At 40.8% G+C, this 16,194-nt stretch overlaps 3 long non-coding RNA genes across 3 annotated transcripts; 2 read left to right on the forward strand and 1 right to left on the reverse strand.

Moving 5' to 3' along the window:
* Positions 1–662: 662 nt before the first annotated feature.
* On the forward strand, positions 663–1,833 carry LOC310948031. The gene is made up of 3 exons (XR_014593229.1): positions 663–791; positions 1,243–1,280; positions 1,557–1,833. It is a non-coding gene; the product is annotated as an uncharacterized lncRNA (long non-coding RNA).
* A 10,398-nt stretch (positions 1,834–12,231) lies between these two features.
* Positions 12,232–13,169, forward strand: LOC310947874. Its single transcript, XR_014593228.1, has 3 exons — positions 12,232–12,300; positions 12,752–12,789; positions 13,067–13,169. It is a non-coding gene; the product is annotated as an uncharacterized lncRNA (long non-coding RNA).
* A 1,554-nt stretch (positions 13,170–14,723) lies between these two features.
* Positions 14,724–15,896, reverse strand: LOC310948729. The gene is made up of 3 exons (XR_014593258.1): positions 15,768–15,896; positions 15,279–15,316; positions 14,724–15,004 (listed from the first exon to the last, which is right to left on the reverse strand). It is a non-coding gene; the product is annotated as an uncharacterized lncRNA (long non-coding RNA).
* Between the last annotated feature and the right edge of the window lie 298 nt (positions 15,897–16,194).

A 16,194-nucleotide genomic window follows, 5' to 3' on the forward strand; every position in this document is an offset into this window, starting at 1 on the left:
TGTTGAAATACCCAGTTTTCAGATCAGATCTAGATTTAATCCAATCCGACCAGGATAATCCTGTCAGATCACGTTTGAAATACTGGGCCCAGGTTACCATAGCTAAGTGGTTAACACTCAACTGTTGATTCATACACATTGTCTGCTTGATGTAAGTGCTCTGCGTTATCAGCATCTCCCCTCCATTCTGATCCAAACAACTTGCTCTTTTCAGATAACTAATCAAGTATCAAATGCCTCAAGTGCCTGACGTCAAATCTATTCAATCTTCATTTTTAAAAAGAAAACCATGTATTCATTCCCAGACATTGATGCCTACATAGTTTCCGAACCAAAATTCATGAAAGTCTTCTGGTTATCTGAATTCTTCAGAATTATCTTAAAATCTAAATTCTTAAAAATCCCAGATGTCTGTTTCCGAACCAAAATTCAATGAAAGTCTTCTGGTTATCTGAATTCTTCAGAATTATCTTAAAATCTAAAATCTTAAAAATCCCAGATGTCTGTTTCCGAACCAAACTTCAATGAAAGTCTTCAGGGCCCAGTATTTCAAAATTTGTAATCTGGATCAGAATAATCCGGATAATGAAATCCTCCTTTTCTCAGTCATGGATCACGGTGATCCTGCTGACTTTATCTGAGTATTTCAAAACACAGGCAGGTCGGATCACTGTGATCCCTACCTGGCCGGATACGGATTTCCCAATCTCAAGTCTCCGCCTCCGGGATCTGAAACATGGTGGACTACTTCATGAAAGGAGTAGCAGAGAGCCGACTTTCACGTCAAAAGTGTAAGTTAACCGTCGTCTATTGTGTAGCGGTTTTAATACCATACGAACGGCAACCAACACATCATGCAAGCCAACTATTTGAATTGTCACCTTATTAAAAGCAGGCCGTGGCGATCTCTAATCGAGACGCGGCCGTGCTAACGGGAGCTAACGCGGCTCCATTGACTTGTGTGTTAAGCAGCTAGCGGGCTATCATTAGCGGCTATCATTAGCGTCACGTCATTTGCAACATGGCAGATTTACAGTCTAAGCAGGCTGCATTGTGTACAGACCTGCTCAGTGCTTAGAAAACACAACGCAACACAGTTTGAGTATTAACTACAAGGTTTGTTCAGAAGGTTCAGAATGCTACAGTAGCCTAATGCTGGTGATGATATCATGTTTTTGTGTAGGCTACATAAATACAATTTGGGATTGTGGATTAAGATACTCATACACCTTCTACCTTCAGAGTCCACTCACAGCCATGGACCACTCAGCTACAACAGGGTGAGTGCTGGAAATCCTTGAAAATGCTTTAATTGTATTGATACATTTAAGACTTTCAAGTAATTGGAGTTTGAATAAAGTGCTTGAAACTGCTTAAATTTGTAATGGCATTACTTTCATGGTATTGGTCAGTGACACAATTAGAAACATTTCTTCATCCTAATTCCTCTCCAACATTGGTGAGAGCTTGTTTTTTTTTGCATTTCACTACACTGTTTTTAAACCTTGGTTTTAGCTTTGCATGTGACCAATAAACTTATCTATCTACCACATCAGGCACGGGGGCCAGAGCCAGCGCCAGCGCCAGAGCGACGGCGACGGAAGAGGCATGCCGGGGATGAGGAAGCCTATGAGAGGCTCCTCAAAATGGAGACCGAAAGGGCAGTCAAACAGACTGAACTGGCCAAACGGCAAATTAAGCTGACGCTGCTTCAGCAAAAAGAGACAGAATTAACAATCAAGCTGTTAGAGAAACAGCTTGACATTTGAAATAGCATGGTCCTTAGTGGTCACATTATTTTTTGTTGGAATAAAACTTTGTTTGGACCCTGCATTCCTTTGTCTTTCTCTGTTTTGGTACATGCGAGTTACAATGTTTGGTGAACTAGAATTTGAGAAATAATTGTAATTTTATTTACAGCAGTTTTACAGTGTGGTCAAAAATTTTACTATGCTTTACATTTTTTGATATTACTTAAATTACTTGTTAGAAGTACAACACTAACACTTAAGTGTAACAAACATCTTGAGTAACAATATCTAGGAGAAGTATGCGCTGAGAGTTTGTCAATCCAAGTCAAATCCACCTCTGAGGTGGGATTCAAATGATCCTGAAATTTTGGTATCAAGTTGATCCAGATATCTGACTTAACTTTTGAAATACCCAAATCAGCCTTTTATCTGGATTCAGGGGAGGATTGGATTACCAGAGCTGAAACCCTGATCTTCAGGATCAGGATTCTCCTGATCTGTGTTGAAATACCCAGTTTTCAGATCAGATCTAGATTTAATCCAATCCGACCAGGATAATCCTGTCAGATCACGTTTGAAATACTGGGCCCTGGTTATCTGAATTCTTAAGAATTATCTTAAAATCTAAAATCTTAAAAATCCCAGATGTCTGTTTCCGAACCAAACTTCAATGAAAGTCTTTTGGTTATCTGAATTCTTCAGAATTATCTTGAAATACAAAATCTTACTGGAGGGAGCTTGGAAAATTACTAGAAAGATTTAAACTAAACTTTGTGAAGTCGCAGCTGCTGAAATCTTGGCTCCCAAAGATTGCTACGATTTGCAAGTCCTCTTACCTGAAAAGGCAAGGAGAGTGCTTGTCCCACAAATCAGAGTTCATCCTCAGCTACCTGTAAGTGCTCTGGATCACGATCAAATGAGAAAAAGGTTGTGACCTGGCTGCCATATTGAAAATAAATAAACCACGTACAGCCTGCCCACTGAAGCAAACTTCCCAAGAAGAAGACAAAACAACATTGCATCCAGCGCCTTAGAGTGGTCTAAGGGCGCGCTCACACTATCCTCCCGGACCGAGACCCGGACTTTAGGGTACTTGTCCCCCCTCCCTGTCCCCCCCCGCGCCCCAGCCCCGTTTGTACTCACACTACCTGGGCCTCGGCCAATACTTCTTGCTGTCCATACGCCTTCAAGCCGTAACACGTCACACGCATTGATCGCGTGTGTGGCTTTGTTTACAAATCTTTCCATAGACCTCGGAGTTTTTGTGCGTCTTGTCGACTGTTTTTGAATATTTTCATCCGACCAAATCTGCAGTAAACACTCCACCTCCGCACCACACCAACGTGAACCTTTCACCGCCATTGTTGTTGTTGTTAAATGTCCACGCATGGTCCGTCCTTCTATTTACATGTCAGAACAGGCGGACATAACGCTACTGCCGTAGGGCTCGTGCGCGTGCGCGTGCGCACGCTCGTGCTCGTACATGTGCAAACGGCTCCGCTAAAGCCCACCTCTTTCAAGCGGGCCGTGGTGGCCCAGCTGGCCCCAGTTGAGCGCGGAGCGGGTGCGCTCACACTACTTAAAGGTACTAGACTTTAGCTGAAAAACCGGTTTTGGCCGCGGCCAAAAGGATAGTGTGAGCACGCTCTAAGGCGCTGGATTTAGGCTCCAGTCTCTCAGCGTGGGTTCAAATCCCACCACTGCCATTTAATAACTAGCCAAAGCTTGTGATGCGTTAGACCAAGTTAATTCTACATTCTGTGATCCTCAGGGCCCAGTATTTCAAACGTGATCTGACAGGATTATCCTGGTCGGATTGGATTAAATCTAGATCTGATCTGAAAACTGGGTATTTCAACACAGATCAGGAGAATCCTGATCCTGAAGATCAGGGTTTCAGCTCTGGTAATCCAATCCTCCCCTGAATCCAGATAAAAGGCTGATTTGGGTATTTCAAAAGTTAAGTCAGATATCTGGATCAACTTGATACCAAAATTTCAGGATCATTTGAATCCCACCTCAGAGTTGGATTTGACTTGGATTGACAAACTCTCAGCGCATACTTCTCCTAGATATTGTTACTCAAGATGTTTGTTACACTTAAGTGTTAGTGTTGTACTTCTAACAAGTAATTTAAGTAATATCAAAAAATGTAAAGCATAGTAAAATTTTTGACCACACTGTAAAACTGCTGTAAATAAAATTACAATTATTTCTCAAATTCTAGTTCACCAAACATTGTAACTTGCATGTACCAAAACAGAGAAAGACAAAGGAATGCAGGGTCCGAACAAAGTTTTATTCCAACAAAATAATTCTGTCTCTTTTTGCTGAAGCAGCGTCAGCTTAATTTGCCGTTTGGCCAGTTCAGTCTGTTTGACTGCCCTTTCGGTCTCCATTTTGAGGAGCCTCTCATAGGCTTCCTCATCCCCGGCATGCCTCTTCCGTCGCCGTCGCTCTGGCGCTGGCGCTGGCTCTGGCTCTGGCCCCCGTGCCTGATGTGGTAGATAGATAAGTTTATTGGTCACATGCAAAGCTAAAACCAAGGTTTAAAAACAGTGTAGTGAAATGCAAAAAAAAACAAGCTCTCACCAATGTTGGAGAGGAATTAGGATGAAGAAATGTTTCTAATTGTGTCACTGACCAATACCATGAAAGTAATGCCATTACAAATTTAAGCAGTTTCAAGCACTTTATTCAAACTCCAATTACTTGAAAGTCTTAAATGTATCAATACAATTAAAGCATTTTCAAGGATTTCCAGCACTCACCCTGTTGTAGCTGGGTGGTCCATGGCTGTGAGTGGACTCTGAAGGTAGAAGGTGTATGAGTATCTTAATCCACAATCCCAAATTGTGTTTATGTAGCCTACACAAAAACATGATATCATCACCAGCATTAGGCTACTGTAGCATTCTGAACCTTCTGAACAAACCTTGTAGTTAATACTCAAACTGTGTTGCGTTGTGTTTTCTAAGCACTGAGCAGGTCTGTACACAATGCAGCCTGCTTATACTGTAAATCTGCCGTGTTGCAAATGACGTGACGCTAATGATAGCCGCTAATGATAGCCCGCTAGCTGCTTAACACACAAGTCAATGGAGCCGCGTTAGCTTCCGTTAGCACGGCCGCGTCTCAATTAGAGATCGCCACGGCCTGCTTTTAATAAGGTGACAATTCAAATAGTTGGCTTGCATGATGTGTTGGTTGCCGTTCGTATGGTATTAAAACCGCTACACAATAGACGACGGTTAACTTACACTTTTGACGTGAAAGTCGGCTCTCTGCTACTCCTTTCATGAAGTAGTCCACCATGTTTCAGATCCCGGAGGCGGAGACTTGAGATTGGGAAATCCGTATCCGGCCAGGTAGAGATCACGGTGATCCACCCTGCCTGTGTTTTGAAATACTCAGATAAAGTCAGCAGGATCACCGTGATCCATGACTGAGAAAAGGAGGATTTCATTATCCGGATTATTCTGATCCAGATTACAAATTTTGAAATACTGGGCCCTGAGGATCACAGAATGTAGAATTAACTTGGTCTAACGCATCACAAGCTTTGGCTAATTATTAAATGGCAGTGGTGGGATTTGAACCCACGCCTCCTGAGAGACTGGAGCCTAAATCCAGCATCTTAGACCACTCGGCCACACTACCGTCGTACGTGTGGTTTTGGTGCGCCATCGAGCGCAAAGTCGCCGGGCAAGTGAAGCTTGCAAGGTCCTAAAAGATTGAGACATGCTGCTTTTAACACATTTGAAATTAGCAAAGGGTGCTTTCAATAAGTAGCAGCTTACAGGTTGCAAGATTCAGTTACGTTCTTTCAAGTGATTTTCCAAATTTCCTCCAGGAATCTTGAAGGTCAGCCATGAAATGTGCATGGATACGCAAAGGAGTTTCACTGAAACCAAAGAGGTGTCTCAGGTTTGTACTGCAATGTTGTTTTGTCTTCTTCTTGGGAAGTTTGCTTCAGTGGGCAGGCTGTACGTGGTTTATCTATTTTCAATATGGCAGCCAGGTCACAACCTTTTTCTCATTTGATCGTGATCCAGAGCACTTACAGGTAGCTGAGGATGAACTCTGATTTGTGGGACAAGCACTCTCCTTGCCTTTTCAGGTAAGAGGACTTGCAAATCGTAGCAATCTTTGGGAGCCAAGATTTCAGCAGCTGCGACTTCACAAAGTTTAGTTTAAATCTTTCTAGTAATTTTCCAAGCTCCCTCCAGTAAGATTTTGGATTTTAAGATAATTCTGAAGAATTCAGATAACCAGAAGACTTTCATTGAAGTTTGGTTCGGAAACAGACATCTGGGATTTTTAAGATTTTAGATTTTATGATAATTCTGAAGAATTCAGATAACCAGAAGACTTTCATTGAATTTTGGTTCGGAAACAGACATCTGGGATTTTTAAGAATTTAGATTTTAAGATAATTCTGAAGAATTCAGATAACCAGAAGACTTTCATTGAATTTTGGTTCGGAAACAGACATCTGGGATTTTTAAGATTTTAGATTTTAAGATAATTCTGAAGAATTCAGATAACCAGAAGACTTTCATTGAATTTTGGTTCGGAAACAGACATCTGGGATTTTTAAGATTTTAGATTTTAAGATAATTCCGAAGAATTCAGATAACCAGAAGACTTTCATTGAAGTTTGGTTCGGAAACAGACATCTGGGATTTTTAAGATTTTAGATTTTAAGATAATTCTGAAGAATTCAGATAACCAGAAGACTTTCATTGAATTTTGGTTCGGAAACTATGTAGGCATCAATGTCTTGGACTGAATACATGGTTTTCTTTTTAAAAATGAAGAATGAATAGATTTGACGTCAGGCACTTGAGGCATTTGATGCTTGATTAGTCATCTGAAAAGAGCAAGTTGTTTGGATCAGAATGGAAGGGAGACCATGATAACGCAGAGCACTTACATCAAGCAGACAATGTGTATGATTCAACAGTTGAGTGTTAACCACTTAGCTATGGTAACCTGGGCCCAGTATTTCAAAATTTGTAATCTGGATCAGAATAATCCGGATAATGAAATCCTCCTTTTCTCAGTCATGGATCACGGTGATCCTGCTGACTTTATCTGAGTATTTCAAAACACAGGCAGGGTGGATCACCGTGATCCCTACCTGGCCGGATACGGATTTCCCAATCTCAAGTCTCCGCCTCCGGGATCTGAAACATGGTGGACTACTTCATGAAAGGAGTAGCAGAGAGCCGACTTTCACGTCAAAAGTGTAAGTTAACCGTCGTCTATTGTGTAGCGGTTTTAATACCATACGAACGGCAACCAACACATCATGCAAGCCAACTATTTGAATTGTCACCTTATTAAAAGCAGGCCGTGGCGATCTCTAATTGAGACGCGGCCGTGCTAACGGGAGCTAACGCGGCTCCATTGACTTGTGTGTTAAGCAGCTAGCGGGCTATCATTAGCGGCTATCATTAGCGTCACGTCATTTGCAACACGGCAGATTTACAGTATAAGCAGGCTGCATTGTGTACAGACCTGCTCAGTGCTTAGAAAACACAACGCAACACAGTTTGAGTATTAACTACAAGGTTTGTTCAGAAGGTTCAGAATGCTACAGTAGCCTAATGCTGGTGATGATATCATGTTTTTGTGTAGGCTACATAAACACAATTTGGGATTGTGGATTAAGATACTACACCTTCTACCTTCAGAGTCCACTCACAGCCATGGACCACTCAGCTACAACAGGGTGAGTGCTGGAAATCCTTGAAAATGCTTTAATTGTATTGATACATTTAAGACTTTCAAGTAATTGGAGTTTGAATAAAGTGCTTGAAACTGCTTAAATTTGTAATGGCATTACTTTCATGGTATTGGTCAGTGACACAATTAGATTATAAACTTATCTATCTACCACATCAGGCACGGGGGCCAGAGCCAGCGCCAGCGCCAGGGCGACGGAAGAGGCATGCCGGGGATGAGGAAGCCTATGAGAGGCTCCTCAAAATGGAGACCAAAAGGGCAGTCAAACAGACTGAACTGGCCAAACGGCAAATTAAGCTGACGCTGCTTCAGCAAAAAGAGACAGAATTAACAATCAAGCTGTTAGAGAAACAGCTTGACATTTGAAATAGCATGGTCCTTAGTGGTCACATTATTTTTTGTTGGAATAAAACTTTGTTTGGACCCTGCATTCCTTTGTCTTTCTCTGTTTTGGTACATGCAAGTTACAATGTTTGGTGAACTAGAATTTGAGAAATAATTGTAATTTTATTAACAGCAGTTTTACAGTGTGGTCAAAAATTTTACTATGCTTTACATTTTTTGATATTACTTAAATTACTTGTTAGAAGTACAACACTAACACTTAAGTGTAACAAACATCTTGAGTAACAATATCTAGGAAAAGTATGCGCTGAGAGTTTGTCAATCCAAGTCAAATCCACCTCTGAGGTGGGATTCAAATGATCCTGAAATCTTGGTATCAAGTTGATCCAGATATCTGACTTAACTTTTGAAATACCCAAATCAGCCTTTTATCTGGATTCAGGGGAGGATTGGATTACTAGAGCTGAAACCCTGATCTTCAGGATCAGGATTCTCCTGATCTGTGTTGAAATACCCAGTTTTCAGATCAGATCTAGATTTAATCCAATCCGACCAGGATAATCCTGTCAGATCACGTTTGAAATACTGGGCCCAGGTTACCATAGCTAAGTGGTTAACACTCAACTGTTGAGTCATACACATTGTCTGGTTGATGTAAGTGCTCTGCGTTATCATGGTCTCCCTTCCATTCTGATCCAAACAACTTGCTCTTTTCACATGACTAATCAAGCATCAATTGCCTCAAGTGCCTGACGTCAAATCTATTCAATCTTCATTTTTAAAGTGAAAACCATGTATTCATTCCCAGAGATTGATGCCTACATAGTTTCCGAACCAAAATTCAATGAAAGTCTTCTGGTTATCTGAATTCTTCAGAATTATCTTAAAATCTAAAATCTTAAAAATCCCAGATGTCTGTTTCCGAACCAAAATTCAATGAAAGTCTTCTGGTTATCTGAATTCTTCAGAATTATCTTAAAATCTAAAATCTTAAAAATCCCAGATGTCTGTTTCCGAACCAAACTTCAATGAAAGTCTTCTGGTTATCTGAATTCTTCAGAATTATCTTAAAATCCAAAATCTTACTGGAGGGAGCTTGGAAAATTACTAGAAAGATTTAAACTAAACTTTGTGAAGTCGCAGCTGCTGAAATCTTGGCTCCCAAAGATTGCTACGATTTGCAAGTCCTCTTACCTGAAAAGGCAAGGAGAGTGCTTGTCCCACAAATCAGAGTTCATCCTCAGCTACCTGTAAGTGCTCTGGATCACGATCAAATGAGAAAAAGGTTGTGACCTGGCTGCCATATTGAAAATAGATAAACCACGTACAGCCTGCCCACTGAAGCAAACTTCCCAAGAAGAAGACAAAACAACATTGCAGTACAAACCTGAGACACCTCGTTGGTTTCAGTGAAACTCCTTTGCGTATCTATGCACATTTCATGGCTGACCTTCAAGATTCCTGGAGGAAATTTGGAAAATCACTTGAAAGAACGTAACTGAATCTTGCAACCTGTAAGCTGCTACTTATTGAAAGCACCCTTTGCTAATTTCAAATGTGTTAAAAGCAGCATGTCTCAATCTTTTAGGGCCTTGCAAGCTTCGCTTGCCTGGCGACTTTGCGATCGATGGCGCACCAAAACCACACGTATGACGGTAGTGTGGCCGAGTGGTCTAAGGCGCTGGACTAAGGCTCCAGTCTCTCAGCGTGGTTTCAAATCCCACCACTGCCATTTAATAATTAGCCAAAGCTTGTGATGCGTTAGACCAAGTTAATTCTACATTCTGTGATCCTCAGGTTACCATAGCTAAGTGGTTAACACTCGACTGTTGAATCATACACATTGTCTGCTTGATGTAAGTGCTCTGCGTTATCAGCGTCTCCCCTCCATTCTGATCCAAACAACTTGCTCTTTTCAGATGACTAATCAAGCATCAAATGCCTCAAGTGCCTGACGTCAAATCTATTCAATCTTCATTTTTAAAAAGAAAACCATGTATTCATTCCCAGACATTGATGCCTACATAGTTTCCCAACCAAAATTCATGAAAGTCTTCTGGTTATCTGAATTCTTCAGAATTATCTTAAAATCTAAAATCTTAAAAATCCCAGATGTCTGTTTCCGAACCAAACTTCAATGAAAGTCTTCTGGTTATCTGAATTCTTCAGAATTATCTTAAAATCTAAAATCTTAAAAATCCCAGATGTCTGTTTCCGAAACAAACTTCAATGAAAGTCTTCTGGTTATCTGAATTCTTCAGAATTATCTTAAAATACAAAATCTTACTGGAGGGAGCTTGGAAAATTACTAGAAAGATTTAAACTAAACTTTGTGAAGTCGCAGCTGCTGAAATCTTGGCTCCCAAAGATTGCTACGATTTGCAAGTCCTCTTACCTGAAAAGGCAAGGAGAGTGCTTGTCCCACAAATCAGAGTTCATCCTCAGCTACCTGTAAGTGCTCTGGATCACGATCAAATGAGAAAAAGGTTGTGACCTGGCTGCCATATTGAAAATAGATAAACCACGTACAGCCTGCCCACTGAAGCAAACTTCCCAAGAAGAAGACAAAAGAACATTGCAGTACAAACCTGAGACACCTCGTTGGTTTCAGTGAAACTCCTTTGCGTATCCATGCACATTTCATGGCTGATCTTCAAGATTCCTGGAGGAAATTTGGAAAATCACTTGAAAGAACGTAACTGAATCTTGCAACCTGTAAGCTGCTACTTATTGAAAGCACCCTTTGCTAATTTCAAATGTGTTAAAAGCAGCATGTCTCAATCTTTTAGGGCCTTGCAAGCTTCACTTGCCTGGCGACTTTGCGATCGATGGCGCATTAAAACCACACGTATGACGGTAGTGTGGCCGAGTGGTCTAAGGCGCTGGACTAAGGCTCCAGTCTCTCAGCGTGGTTTCAAATCCCACCACTGCCATTTAATAATTAGCCAAAGCTTGTGATGCGTTAGACCAAGTTAATTCTACATTCTGTGATCCTCTGGTTACCATAGCTAAGTGGTTAACACTCAACTGTTGAATCATACACATTGTCTGCTTGATGTAAGTGCTCTGCGTTATCAGCGTCTCCCCTCCATTCTGATCCAAACAACTTGCTCTTTTCACATGACTAATCAAGCATCAAATGCCTCAAGTGCCTGACGTCAAATCTATTCAATCTTCATTTTTAAAAAGAAAACCATGTATTCATTCCCAGACATTGATGCCTACATAGTTTCCGAACCAAAATTCATGAAAGTCTTCTGGTTATCTGAATTCTTCAGAATTATCTTAAAATCTAAATTCTTAAAAATCCCAGATGTCTGTTTCCGAACCAAAATTCAATGAAAGTCTTCTGGTTATCTGAATTCTTCAGAATTATCTTAAAATCTAAAACCTTAAAAATCCCAGATGTCTGTTTCCGAACCAAACTTCAATGAAAGTCTTCTGGTTATCTGAATTCTTCAGAATTATCTTAAAATCCAAAATCTTACTGGAGGGAGCTTGGAAAATTACTAGAAAGATTTAAACTAAACTTTGTGAAGTCGCAGCTGCTGAAATCTTGGCTCCCAAAGATTGCTACGATTTGCAAGTCGTCTTACCTGAAAAGGCAAGGAGAGTGCTTGTCCCACAAATCAGAGTTCATCCTCAGCTACCTGTAAGTGCTCTGGATCACGATCAAATGAGAAAAAGGTTGTGACCTGGCTGCCATATTGAAAATAGATAAACCACGTACAGCCTGCCCAATGAAGCAAACTTCCCAAGAAGAAGACAAAACAACATTGCAGTACAAACCTGAGACACCTCTTTGGTTTCAGTGAAACTCCTTTGCGAATCCATGCACATTGCATGGCTGACCTTCAAGATTCCTGGAGGAAATTTGGAAAATCACTTGAAAGAACGTTACTGAATCTTGCAACCTGTAAGCTGCTACTTATTGAAAGCACCCTTTGCTAATTTCAAATGTGTTAAAAGCAGCATGTCTCAATCTTTTAGGGCCTTGCAAGCTTCACTTGCCCGGCGACTTTGCGCTCGATGGCGCACCAAAACCACACGTACGACGGTAGTGTGGCCGAGTGGTCTAAGGCGCTGGATTTAGTCTCCAGTCTCTCAGCGTGGGTTCAAATCCCAGCACTGCCATTTAATAACTAGCCAAAGCTTGTGATGCGTTAGACCAAGTTAAGTTCTACATTCTGTGATCCTCAGGGCCCAGTATTTCAAAATTTGTAATCTGGATCAGAATAATCCGGATAATGAAATCCTCCTTTTCTCAGTCATGGATCACGGTGATCCTGCTGACTTTATCTGAGTATTTCAAAACACAGGCAGGGTGGATCACCGTGATCCCTACCTGGCCGGATACGGATTTCCCAATCTCAAGTCTCCGCCTCCGGGATCTGAAACATGGTGGACTACTTCATGAAAGGAGTAGCAGAGAGCCGACTTTCACGTCAAAAGTGTAAGTTAACCGTCGTCTATTGTGTAGCGGTTTTAATACCATACGAACGGCAACCAACACATCATGCAAGCCAACTATTTGAATTGTCACCTTATTAAAAGCAGGCCGTGGCGATCTCTAATTGAGACGCGGCCGTGCTAACGGGAGCTAACGCGGCTCCATTGACTTGTGTGTTAAGCAGCTAGCGGGCTATCATTAGCGGCTATCATTAGCATCACGTCATTTGCAACACGGCAGATTTACAGTCTAAGCAGGCTGCATTGTGTACAGACCTGCTCAGTGCTTAGAAAACACAACGCAACACAGTTTGAGTATTAACTACAAGGTTTGTTCAGAAGGTTCAGAATGCTACAGTAGCCTAATGCTGGTGATGATATCATGTTTTTGTGTAGGCTACATAAACACAATTTGGGATTGTGGATTAAGATACTCATACACCTTCTACCTTCAGAGTCCACTCACAGCCATGGACCACTCAGCTACAACAGGGTGAGTGCTGGAAATCCTTGAAAATGCTTTAATTGTATTGATACATTTAAGACTTTCAAGTAATTGGAGTTTGAATAAAGTGCTTGAAACTGCTTAAATTTGTAATGGCATTACTTTCATGGTATTGGTCAGTGACACAATTAGAAACATTTCTTCTTCCTAATTCCTCTCCAACATTGGTGAGAGCTTGTTTTTTTTTTGCATTTCACTACACTGTTTTTAAACCTTGGTTTTAGCTTTGCATGTGACCAATAAACTTATCTATCTACCACATCAGGCACGGGGGCGAGAGCCAGAGCCAGCGCCAGCGCCAGAGCGACGGCGACGGAAGAGGCATGCCGGGGATGAGGAAGCCTATGAGAGGCTCCTCAAAATGGAGACCGAAAGGGCAGTCAAACAGACTGAACTGGCCAAACGGCAGATTAAGCTGACGCTGCTTCAGCAAAAAGAGACAGAATTAACAATCAAGCTGTTAGAGAAACAGCTTGACATTTGAAATAGCATGGTCCTTAGTGGTCACATTATTTTTTGTTGGAATAAAACTTTGTTTGGACCCTGCATTCCTTTGTCTTTCTCTGTTTTGGTACATGCAAGTTACAATGTTTGGTGAACTAGAATTTGAGAAATAATTGTAATTTTATTTACAGCAGTTTTACAGTGTGGTCAAAAATTTTACTATGCTTTACATTTTTTGATATTACTTAAATTACTTGTTAGAAGTACAACACTAACACTTAAGTGTAACAAACATCTTGAGTAACAATATCTAGGAGAAGTATGCGCTGAGAGTTTGTCAATCCAAGTCAAATCCACCTCTGAGGTGGGATTCAAATGATCCTGAAATTTTGGTATCAAGTTGATCCAGATATCTGACTTAACTTTTGAAATACCCAAATCAGCCTTTTATCTGGATTCAGGGGAGGATTGGATTACCAGAGCTGAAACCCTGATCTTCAGGATCAGGATTCTCCTGATCTGTGTTGAAATACCCAGTTTTCAGATCAGATCTAGATTTAATCCAATCCGACCAGGATAATCCTGTCAGATCACGTTTGAAATACTGGGCCCAGGTTACCATAGCTAAGTGGTTAACACTCAACTGTTGAATCATACACATTGTCTGCTTGATGTAAGTGCTCTGCGTTATCAGCGTCTCCCCTCCATTCTGATCCAAACAACTTGCTCTTTTCAGATGACTAATCAAACATCAAATGCCTCAAGTGCCTGACGTCAAATCTATTCATTCTTCATTTTTAAAAAGAAAACCATGTATTCAGTCCAAGACATTGATGCCTACATAGTTTCCGAACCAAAATTCAATGAAAGTCTTCTGGTTATCTGAATTCTTCAGAATTATCTTAAAATCTAAAATCTTAAAAATCCCAGATGTCTGTTTCCGAACCAAACTTCAATGAAAGTCTTCTGGGCCCAGTATTTCAAACGTGATCTGACAGGATTATCCTGGTCGGATTGGATTAAATCTAGATCTGATCTGAAAACTGGGTATTTCAACACAGATCAGGAGAATCCTGATCCTGAAGATCAGGATTTCAGCTCTGGTAATCCAATCCTCCCCTGAATCCAGATAAAAGGCTGATTTGGGTATTTCAAAAGTTAAGTCAGATATCTGGATCAACTTGATACCAAAATTTCAGGATCATTTGAATCCCACCTCAGAGGTGGATTTGACTTGGATTGACAAACTCTCAGCGCATACTTCTCCTAGATATTGTTACTCAAGATGTTTGTTACACTTAAGTGTTAGTGTTGTACTTCTAACAAGTAATTTAAGTAATATCAAAAAATGTAAAGCATAGTAAAATTTTTGACCACACTGTAAAACTGCTGTAAATAAAATTACAATTATTTCTCAAATTCTAATTCACCAAACATTGTAACTTGCATGTACCAAAACAGAGAAAGACAAAGGAATGCAGGGTCCAAACAAAGTTTTATTCCAACAAAAAATAATGTGACCACTACGGACCATGCTATTTCAAATGTCAAGCTGTTTCTCTAACAACTTGATTGTTAATTCTGTCTCTTTTTGCTGAAGCAGCGTCAGCTTAATTTGCCGTTTGGCCAGTTCAGTCTGTTTGACTGCCCTTTCGGTCTCCATTTTGAGGAGCCTCTCATAGGCTTCCTCATCCCCGGCATGCCTCTTCCGTCGCCGTCGCTCTGGCGCTGGCTCTGGCTCTGGCTCTGGCCCCCGTGCCTGATGTGGTAGATAGATAAGTTTATTGGTCACATGCAAAGCTAAAACCAAGGTTTAAAAACAGTGTAGTGAAATGCAAAGAAAAACAAGCTCTCACCAATGTTGGAGAGGAATTAGGATGAAGAAATGTTTCTAATTGTGTCACTGACCAATACCATGAAAGTAATGCCATTACAAATTTAAGCAGTTTCAAGCACTTTATTCAAACTCCAATTACTTGAAAGTCTTAAATGTATCAATACAATTAAAGCATTTAAGGATTTCCAGCACTCACCCTGTTGTAGCTGAGTGGTCCATGGCTGTGAGTGGACTCTGAAGGTAGAAGGTGTATGAGTATCTTAATCCACAATCCCAAATTGTGTTTATGTAGCCTACACAAAAACATGATATCATCACCAGCATTAGGCTACTGTAGCATTCTGAACCTTCTGAACAAACCTTGTAGTTAATACTCAAACTGTGTTGCGTTGTGTTTTCTAAGCACTGAGCAGGTCTGTACACAATGCAGCCTGCTTATACTGTAAATCTGCCGTGTTGCAAATGACGTGACGCTAATGATAGCCGCTAATGATAGCCCGCTAGCTGCTTAACACACAAGTCAATGGAGCCGCGTTAGCTCCCGTTAGCACGGCCGCGTCTCAATTAGAGATCGCCACGGCCTGCTTTTAATAAGGTGACAATTCAAATAGTTGGCTTGCATGATGTGTTGGTTGCCGTTCGTATGGTATTAAAACCGCTACACAATAGACGACGGTTAACTTACACTTTTGACGTGAAAGTCGGCTCTCTGCTACTCCTTTCATGAAGTAGTCCACCATGTTTCAGATCCCGGAGGCGGAGACTTGAGATTGGGAAATCCGTATCCGGCCAGGTAGGGATCACAGTGATCCGACCTGCCTGTGTTTTGAAATACTCAGATAAAGTCAGCAGGATCACCGTGATCCATGACTGAGAAAAGGAGGATTTCATTATCCGGATTATTCTGATCCAGATTACAAATTTTGAAATACTGGGCCCTGGTTATCTGAATTCTTCGGAATTATCTTAAAATCTAAAATCTTAAAAATCCCAGATGTCTGTTTCCGAACCAAAATTCAATGAAAGTCTTCTGGTTATCTGAATTCTTCAGAATTATCTTAAAATCTAAAATCATAAAAATCCCAGATGTCTTTTTCCGAACCAAACTTCAA

The sequence above is a fragment of the Echiichthys vipera genome (assembly GCF_963691815.1).
Source record: "Echiichthys vipera genome assembly, chromosome: 6".
NCBI lineage: Eukaryota > Metazoa > Chordata > Actinopteri > Perciformes > Trachinidae > Echiichthys > Echiichthys vipera.